Source organism: Maylandia zebra, linkage group LG5, assembly GCF_041146795.1.
Source record: "Maylandia zebra isolate NMK-2024a linkage group LG5, Mzebra_GT3a, whole genome shotgun sequence".
NCBI lineage: Eukaryota > Metazoa > Chordata > Actinopteri > Cichliformes > Cichlidae > Maylandia > Maylandia zebra.
In genome coordinates, this window is record NC_135171.1 from 32,598,634 (window position 1) to 32,609,199 (window position 10,566).

The following is a 10,566-nucleotide window of genomic DNA, read 5'->3' on the forward strand; positions in this document are numbered from 1 at the left end:
TAATAAAAAGCTTTAAAAAAAACTTGGAAGAGTCAAAAGTGACCTTTTTTTTTTTTTTTTTTTTTTGCAAAATGACAGTGTCCTGAACTTCCACCCACCTGTTTTTCTCTGAGACATGTTGGTTGTTTAGCTCACTGGAAAGAATGTGGGAGGTGTAAATGTTATCTTTTCCCCTCACACAGTGAAACCCTTGCACCTCAAAGGTTTTGGAAAGTTACAGACATACACAGAACAGATGCTCCATCAAAAATATTGATCACTGAAAACGTAGACGTAGACCTGCCATTTGATCCGAGCTGAGGAAGTGCTATAATGTATTTACAGTAATGTGTTATGTCTGGAGCTGATGTGGCTATTACCACCAGATCCTTCTTCCAGAGTGCTGAAAGACTGATATTTAAGGCATCCTCATCCTCCCCTGGATTCTCACCAACAAATGTTCTCGTTCACCTATCAAATTTTAATGAAGTTTTTACGTGTATCAATGTGACATAAGACATTATTATTTTGAAAAAGGAATTATATTTTTTTATTAGAAAAATGAAATGAGTTATGTTCTTTACCAAAGGTACAATCAGCTTTCTACAAAGGCTTAATCCTTCAAATTCTGAAATAAATACCACTGAATTTGTGACTTTGAAGCAGAATTAAGCTAATTTCACACATATACTGCAGCCCTAAATATTGTCCAAAGGAGGTGCATGTGAAAACTCTGTCATTTAAACGATACAAATAACTTTAGTTTGTATAGAACCTTTCAAAACACAAAGTTGCAAAGTGATTCACAACTTGAATAAATATACACATTCTGATCTGATAACGATTAGAGAAAAGCTGACCTATAAAAATGAGTTTTTCAGCAGTAGTTTAAATTGTCATTCATTTTCTGATTCTCCAATAAAAAGCCTGTACAATGTATGTTTGTCCCCATGTGAGAACAGAGCGGATAATTGGTGAATTCACAGAGAACACCTGGAAGTCTATCCACATGTCCTTCCTTCTGCAAGCTCTACACAGGCAGCACCATAACCGCACCATTTCCAAAAAGAGCATTTCCTGTTGGGTGCTGCATAACATAAAAGCCCCTTAGACAGGGCAACTTCTAAAAATGTCCCACCTGATTCTCCCAACACTTTATCGAGTTCATGTTTGGAAAAATGTGTTTATCCCTACGGTCTCCCACGTTCAATGACCAACTATACAGCACAGCTGGAAGCTGACATGGTTTCGCCTCTATGGATGCAATCATAACACCTGTGTGGTGAGTGAATGTTTTTATAACTATAACTGTTAATTGTAAATGACCATAGTCTAAACATATTGATAATATTGAAAGCAAAATGGGTGGAGGGCCGTGAGTGGTGAAGAGGTTTAAAATTAATGAACCAGAGGATATACTCGCATATCTATATTATTGCTAATATATATTTGTAATATATCTATATCATGGCTAAAGCACTTCTGGAAGGATGCAAACTGCATTTCGTTGCCTTGTACCTGTGACATGTGCAATGACAATAAAGTTGAATTCTATTCTATTCTAAATGTATTATTTTTGTCACAGCTTGATTATTCCAGTGTGACCTGTTCAAGTATCTCAGAATGAAGCTGCAAGATGTGCATTGCAATGTGCTTACAGAACTATTGTAAAAGATAGCCAGACTAGATTATCATGCATAACTGTTGAACAGAGATTGGCCTATACACTATTAGGTTTAATGAGTCACATACTAAAGACAAGAATGGTGAATGTATTCTATTAAAGACTGTTTTTACATTTTAGTCAACATAGTTATCAAGCACCAGCTGCACCAGAAAATAAATGTACATTGTCAAAAGTTAAGCAATATACAGAAAACAGTAATTTAATGAGTTATGAAACAGTTACCATCTTATGTTGTACATCAGAGTAATTTAGATATTAGAGCAGTTTAAATATTAAAACAGTAATCAAAATTAATAAGAACTTTAATTAAAATTGTTTGGATAAAGATGTCAGGGAATAGAGATGCATATGTGTCTTGTGACTATGAGAGCAAATTGATCTTGGAATTAAAATATACATGCATGTAAAATATAGAAATGTGTAATTTGGATATGCACCAACATAAATGGACAGAAATAGAAAAACAAATATAAAATTACAGTGGAGAATAAGCATTGTTTATTAGAATGTTTATTTATTGTATGAATGTCAGTTTCCTTCTTTTGATTCTCATTCTTTTATCTGGTCGTTTTTATGTTTATGTCTTAGACTGAGTGTGCAAGGACTGCATGAAGAGTAGCTAAGGCTCAGGCTGATGCTAATGAGGAACCTGATTAAACAAACGAACTACAGAGATGTCAGTTTAGACTGTACTGAGTATTAGTCCTGCAGCAGTGTTAAATTTATAAGCCGTAATCATCACTGTGAGGCAGCGATTGGGAGTCTTGAGAAAAGTGTTCACATGTAAGGCAATATCAGAATCAGTGTAGACATCGCTTTCCTAAATCTATAAAATGAAATATAAGAAATAAATACAACAAAGAATGTAAACTGACTGAACTGGTAATAGTATGCTGAAATAGTGAATGGTCAAAGTAAATTTGTTAAACTGCATTTGTATTATTCATCAAATTTTTTTCCCACTAGTCTTATTTTAACACAAACTGAGTCATCAGACTCCTGCATACCAGTTCTTAGCTTGACTGCACTTTCCCTCTCTTGCTCTCTTTCTCTCTTACACACACACACACACACACACACACACACGCACACACACGCACAGTGGAAAGTGACAAGAGACGGCTGAAGCGAAACAATATAAATCATGTTGATGACGTTTGCAATTAAACACAAACACACCAAAAAAAGCTGTTTGTGTAGCAACTCTGAAATATTTCCAAACTGCTGCTGCTTTGCTGTCAGCTTCCTCCATGCTACCTTCTAGCTGCCGTCTCCATGTGGCAAAGCAAACAGAGAAATGAATTAAACAGATTGGCCCACTGTTATTCATAACACAGATCTCCAGCTTTTCGAGCTGGGATTGGACTGAATTCCAATCCAAATGTCAAAATGGTTCATTCCTAATTCAGACAGACATTCAGACAAACTCATAGGATGAAAACTTACCAGTCTCACAGTAATAGCTGGTTTTAAATTAATTCCCATAGCTTATTACGTTAGTTTTCACTACTATCATTTTTTTGAAAAGAGGTGGTTATCTCCCCCCCCCCCCCCCCACTACTTTGAGATTTTAAAATGCTCCCCAGTGTCAAGACTGCCAAACTGAAGCAATAAGTATTGATGCAAAAAATAAACTGTGACCTCTGTCAAAAGGAAAGGTCAGAGTCCCAAATTCTCTGTCCCAAAAGGCGTCCTGTCAGCTGCTATCACAAACAGCATTAACCCAGCTTGGTGGCACTCCTGTGGAAATCCCACCAGCAATTTTCACCATCTAAATGAACTGTCATTCTCTTGTCATAGTTAACTCTAACTGATTCCCAGCCTCTAATCTCCTAAGCTGATATTCCAAAAGGACACAAAGATTAAAAAAAAAGAGAGAGGGAGAGAGAAAACTCGAGGAATGATTTCACATTTGGGTCATTTGACAGTCATTGTAGTTCATTTCTGAAGGTTTAAGGCTCATGGCAATAATATTATTCATCATTCTGTATAGTGTTTAATGGACATTTTGACATAATCTCCATTTACTGCGGATTTTAAATGTACGGCACAGTTAAGTGGTGGACACTGATGGCCATATTCCTTTGGTATTCAACTGCCATTCAATTTTAATGCACTGGTCATGTCTAGTGTGTTGCTTGTTACTAACTTGTTTAACAGTTAAAATGTCCAATTACACAGTTGGATGACCATTAAGACTACATAAGCATGCAACATGAATGAGCCATTGAAATTGGTTTTGCTGTGTGAAATAATCTTAAGTCCCAATAGCATTATGCAAATGATGATGAATATTTAGACAAAGAAAGTGATGCTGATTTTCTTATGACTTCGCCATATATAAGCTTTGCCTTTACTAAGCTAAAAACAGAATATATTAATTGTAAAGTTTGCTCTGCAGAAGTAGCTGCAGGCCAAAACAAAATCTTTCTTTGCTTTAAATATTTGCTGTCATGATCATCCATGTTCTTTGCCCCATCCCCTACACCCCTTCTGGTTGTTAGCCCATTTATAACAGTACACATGTGCGATTGATACATGTCTTGGAGACACAGCCGCAGAATACTTGCATCAAAAGTGAGGGTCCTCTTCCCAGACTGCCAGTTTTGCTCTGCTGATGTTTTGCTTACACAAGCAGTCGCTCCCATTCTCATATGCCTGCATCAGTCATATGAGGGTAGTCTCTCTCTGGTGATGGCTCTGTAAATAATATCCTTTCACACAGGTAAACAACGTTCCACTCCCAGCACACTCTATATTATTTCTGCCTCAAATTTTTTTTTTTTATTTAACAGTAATAGTCTCTTGTGACCCACGTCTGAGTCTGCATCTATGGGGAACCTTTAGTACAACACAGGGAGAGTATGAAAGTAAAGAAAAATCAAGTATTTTTATGAGCATATGCAGATGTGTTTTGCCAGTTCAAAGAAGTTGCTCAAAATGCGCAGGAGCTGAAGTTTCAACCTTGTTCTGTGTATTCCAGAATTTTTAAATCTTTGTTGGGGAAAAAAATGTTTTAACCAAGTTAAAGGTAGAAGGAAAGCATTCGGTCAAAGTGCTCCTAACACCTGTAAGCACAGTAAATAGATATTGAAAGCATATAGTGGTATCTGGAGAAGGTAACGCCTGGTGTAAGAGCTGATAAGAAACTGTTACAAGTGCCATAAGTAAGGTTTTTATCACTCCACAGCACAAAATAATCTTAAAACATCTCTGGTGGCCTGATGGGGTTGGTGATCAATACCAGTGACACAATGATTGCCCTGCTGGGTGCTGAGATCTCTGGATTTTTCAGTCTATTCTTTGTTCAGAATAAACATCGGTTCGGCTGAACTTGCACTAGTAGACAATGCTACAAGTAATGTCTGTTTGATTTGTCAAACAGACATTAGCTTGTTAGCTTGTTAGCTTGTTTACATGGCCGTGATTGTAAAAGTGTAGCTTCTGTTTGTGTCAATTATGGTAAACTGTGACAGAGACTTGTTGACGCCACGTCTTGTCATTGATAAAGGCAGATAATTTATGATCACTTATTACCCATTTAATTAAGGCATGTTGTATTATCCCATTTATCATGGTTAATGTGCAACTCCCACCAAGGGCACAAGGCTGGATTTATTTATGCCATACTGAGGCTTGTTTAGAGCTGGTGTAATTCCTCTCACCTATCCTTTTATCAAATGACATTGCAACACTGATGTTTTTTGTCTAAGTTCTATTACGGAACGATACAAGTGTTCCTCGATTCTTCAAAAGGATCTCATTAAAGACATTTGATAAGTACCCCTCTCCCCAGGGTATATCAAGAAACTCATTAAATCCCAAGTTAAAATAAAGCCCCAAACATTCACTGTCACATTACCAGAGTCTGAGACATCCAAGGGCTGTTTGTATGTCTGGGGAGTGGCAAAAAGAAGCATCAGAGACGTGACACACAGTGTTTTGTGGGAGTGATTAGTGCTGCAATATGGGATTTAACAGTGTGAATACATACTTTGTACGAGGCACAGTCCACTCACCCTCCTTGACCTTCTCCAACAGAGGCGCTTGACTAAAACAAATGATGAGCATCTGCTTTGGAGTCAGTGTAGGTGACAGAGAGACACAAACTCATCAGGCATCCAGGATCAGTGGTATATTTTAACCCAGGATAAAATACCCTCAGCGCTTTTGGTGATCCAATAGATAGTAAAACAGTTTCCCTACAAGAATTTTGACCTTGGCTGGATGATTCCCTGCTTGCTACAGAAATGTCTGGGTGCACACAATGTAGGGCAAGACAAAAATGTTATCTATACCATATGAATAAATCTGGTGTATGTGTGTTTCTAAGTTTTGTGTTGTGCATAAGTATATATAAGTATGGTAATTTTCACAATAAAAGCCTAAAACATCATTGTGCCATAGTAAGATTAAAAGCTTGAATACTAAACATGTGAGGGTGTGAAGTTAGTCTGAAACCAATTTTCCCATTGACACAGAAGCACTTTTAATTTATTTTACCACAGTCAACTGCTGGCTATTCAACTACAACTTACAAATTGCTGTAAACACTTGTTACAAATAAGACATTAATTTCTTTTGGGTTGGTCAACATTCATAATAGACTGAAAATCTTTCCAAAGAAAATGAAAGCTTTTTTTCTGTATGAATATAGCCATAACTACATTTAAATGCTCTACTGCAGTCATTTATACATTGCGGTCAGTGAGGTGAAATAATTTTACCTGTTTTGTAAACTGCCAGTATAGTCAAATAGTGCTTAAGGTTGTTACAATGTAATGTCATGATTCGTTCAGTTATAATTACGCTATTTTAGTCATTTTAAGTATGATTTTTCCATTAAAAATGGAAAAACAAATTTCTTCTTATTAATTACTAAAGGTGTTGAAGCTTTTGAACGGCTGTGCTGAACCAGTTCTGCCATGTTTATAAAAAACAAAACTTTGCAGTATGTAAGTTTAAATCACAAAGGAAAAACAAGAATAATAGTTCTGACCTTTGAGTGCAATCTTTTAACTTGTCACAACCACCACAGAATATGGACTTAAATACCAAGTAACTATTGTAGCCTAAAGCTTTCCTCGTAAAACATAAATCGCAGTTAGTTTGAACATAATATGCCTTAAGCAAAGTAACAAAATGATCATTACATCCAATTACATCCCACTTTATGAAAATGCTGGACTAGATAAACAAGACTGGCTTACTAATGATCACAGATGCCTGATTATGTTTTAAAAATCGTGGTGCAAACTTGGAAAGATACATAATTGGTGAGAGGTCTGGGGATCAGGAATCATCCTCCTGTACTCATCTAGCAGAGTTAAATTGAGAGTGAACATGAATGCATCAAGAAAACTATATCCGGTTAAGGACAGAAGCAAAGTATTAGAAGAATGGCTGTTTAATGCTTGAAAATAGTTCTAAAACATTATGTAGTCTAAAATGTTAGCAGCAAGAAGGCGATTCATTTTGAAGATCAAGCAAGGATGAAAAAAAAAAAATGACTAAAATATTTTGGACAATTAAATCTGGTAGACAATGTCAAACCACAGGTTTTTTTTTTTTATTTCTGTCTCCATGAACAAGGCCATCTGAAGAGTCTAACAAATGCAACACAGCAGCAAATGCTGGACATTTGAAATGGTCTCGCAAAAACGCTTTGAACAAAATGAATGCATTTGCTCCTTTTACTTCATGTCACATGGTCCTCTATATTTTTAGTGATTAATTAAATCTGCAGATTTAAAATAGTTCTTCCTGTCTGCAAACACAAGAGGTGGGCAACATTTCACAAATGAAAATACTAAGCACCACAACTGTAGATGACCACAGTGAACTATCTAAGTCCATTGGTTGGGATTAGAAAAATTAAAGTATTGAGCGTTTCTGAAACTTATTTTTATTCATGTCCAATACATAAAAAGAAAAAGGCTTTTAATCCAGCATGCAAACTATTGAATCAAACAATGTAGTATTCTCAAATTTAAAAACAATATTATCGTTTTAGTACAGATATGTTTGTTACCATTACACATTTTTATATGAAAAAGCCAGGCTCAATTGTTTCTAACAGACAATCCCACTACAGTGGCCTCGTAGCTCGCACTCCATCTGCCATGACGTATTTGCTTTGTGATGTTTGAGAAGAGCGAGACGTGAATGTGAATCAAATACACATCATCACAAAACACCTGCTTCATAATTCACCATTGATGGTGCATTCTGTGGCTTAGTTCAAGTCTACTGTATTTTTAAAAGAACTCGGAGACTTAGGGACAGAGACTTGAAGCAATAGATAATGAGGATTAGACATATGTAATTATAATTGTCTTGCTACGTTGGGTGAGCATATTCATGAATACCAAAATTCCTCAACAAAGGAGTTATTCTGTCAGGCCAGAGGTACCAAAGAGCTATTGTATGTGTCTTTTGACCTGTTTTAAGCTACAGGATAAGAAGTTCCAGATAAAAAGTTCACTAGTCTAACAGACAGAAAATACAATTTAGCAGGTTAAATACAATTTGATCCAACTATACTCAAGAAAGACAAACAGGATAAGAATTTGTTTATCTCCTGTTTATATACTGTAACATACAGTGCATTCAGTTGATTGATAGGAGTCATTAACAGTCTTAAGGCTAAACAATTAGTTAAGGGCTTTTAGAAAAGAAGGTCAAATGTCAGTTAACTTAGTGGAAAAACATCAGTCTTTCTTTTTTCATTGACCCACTTTAATGTAGCATTCATGTTTTTTATGGTAAGAAAAAGAGATGGCAGAGGGACTCCCAAGTAAAACTGAGGGGAAAAGTACTAAGGCAAAATATTCTAAGCAGTACAGTATAATACTCTAAAAAGACTAAATATTTTCAGTATGTAAAAACAAATGTTGGACGATTTTTTTTCTCCCATGGGAGAGTGACCTTGGAGAGAAGATCAAATTGTCTCAAGTGAAAGTCACTAACAGGTGGCAAAACCATGAATATTTGTTACAGTAAATGAAGTTATCCATAAGTCAATCCAGTATTCAGATTCTCAGCTCAACCAAGATCCTCTTATTTCTGCATACCTCAACTCAACTCTATGCCTTTTCCATCCACTGTAGCCCATGCATTTAAATAGGATATTTAACTGAACTGCACCAGCATTTTGGTATATATGATGGTCACTTGTACAATTCTGGAAAGTCGACCTCACAGTTTGAGCCCTGGGATATAACATTTTAATTTATTTATGCCTTATTCCAAATCCATATCAAGTGTCAGTGAATACTGTATCTCTTATGGGGTGGAAAAAATATGTTGAAACTAAAGTTGCTAAGAGTGAAAATCTGCTGTATTAGCAGTCTCTGAGTCATTTAAGACTTTGAATGCTTTCAATGGGCTTTGATTTGAATTCCATGTCATTTAATTGCTGATCATCATCTTTAAAATGTCTTGTAGCACATGTATATTTAAAATACACAGCATGTGCATTGGAAACCACAGTATTAATGCGTAGCAGACTTAGAAACAAATTACTTTCCTGTTGTTCCTGTGGGCTGCAAAACTCCCTCAGGGTTTGAGGCCATGCCCTTCAGTTGTCTGGTGGAAAAACCTGGACACAGTTTGACAGCTGTAGGAAAAAATATATACAACTCACAGACACCGCAGAGCCATGACTGAGCAAGAGAAATTACTTTTTGCCAACATCCAGCCTGAACAAAGTCAGAATACAGTTCCCTTTCAGTCGATTCACTCGGTACAACACATAAGTATGGGATATCACGCCCTCGCGTGTCCTGGCTGAAGAAACCTTTATTCACGCCTTTACGGCAGATGACGTGTGATGACACGCGCAAGGCCCCGCCCGCACATATAGCCGCTGCCATCACCGTCATCCCTCAGTTCTTACGCTCTTCACCTCGCTGAGAACACCTCTGCTGAGTTGGGCTAGCTAGCTACTGCTAGTTAGCTCCGTTGTCTGCCAACTTGAACCTAGCTTAACTGCCCCTGTTGGTGTTAGCCTCCACCGCCCAGCTGGTGCGTAGGCTGCCCGCGGAGCGCTATTTTCAAGTTTTTCTTGTGCAGCGTTTCGCTTTGCGTTTTGGGAATGGACTCCAAACCGAAGCGAGCAAAGCAGAAATCTTCTGTTCGCCCCTGTCCTCAGGGATGTGGTTTCTCTTTGCACGACAGCGACCAGCACGATGCCTGCCCTGTCTGCCTGGGGATCGTCCACGCTAGGAGAGCGTTGACGGAGCCCGAAGCTTGTGCGTTTTGTCGCCAGCTCCGACGCTCGACCCTGGAAAGACGGGTGACGTTTGTGGAAAGAGTGCTGGGACGCTCGGCTGTCGCACGGCATGACCCTCTTCTTTCCGAGTCTGGAGCCCCGGCTTCGTCCGAGTCCGAAGACGAAAATTTTCAGGTCGATGTCCCCGCGATTAGCTGGGCTGACCACATGGAATACGTTGACGGGTTAGCCGATGACGGACCGGAACCATGCAGGAGCGCTGACGGGCTTCAGCCTGGGTTGAAGCCCGCCAGCGCTCCCCAGGAAGACGATGACGTGCTGGACATCGGCCTGGACATCCATGGTTTGTCGGAGGATGAGCAGGAGAGCTCATTGTCGACCCAATATGCCGCCGCTGCTGCGCCGGTCGGCCACGATGACACCTCTCTTTTCTCCCTGTTTCGCCGTGCCGCTGAGAAGCTGCAGGTGGACTGGCCCTCTCCTCCACCAGCTCGGAAGCCGTCGCGGTTTGCGGGTTTTTTCCTTCCACCGGAGCCCGCAACGGCCAAAAACTGCCTCCCCATGTTCCCAGACTTTCTCTGCGAGCTAACAGCGTCATGGGACAAACCTCTGTCTACCCGCGTCACTGTGCCCGGCTATGGACAGTACATGGAATTGGACGGCGCCG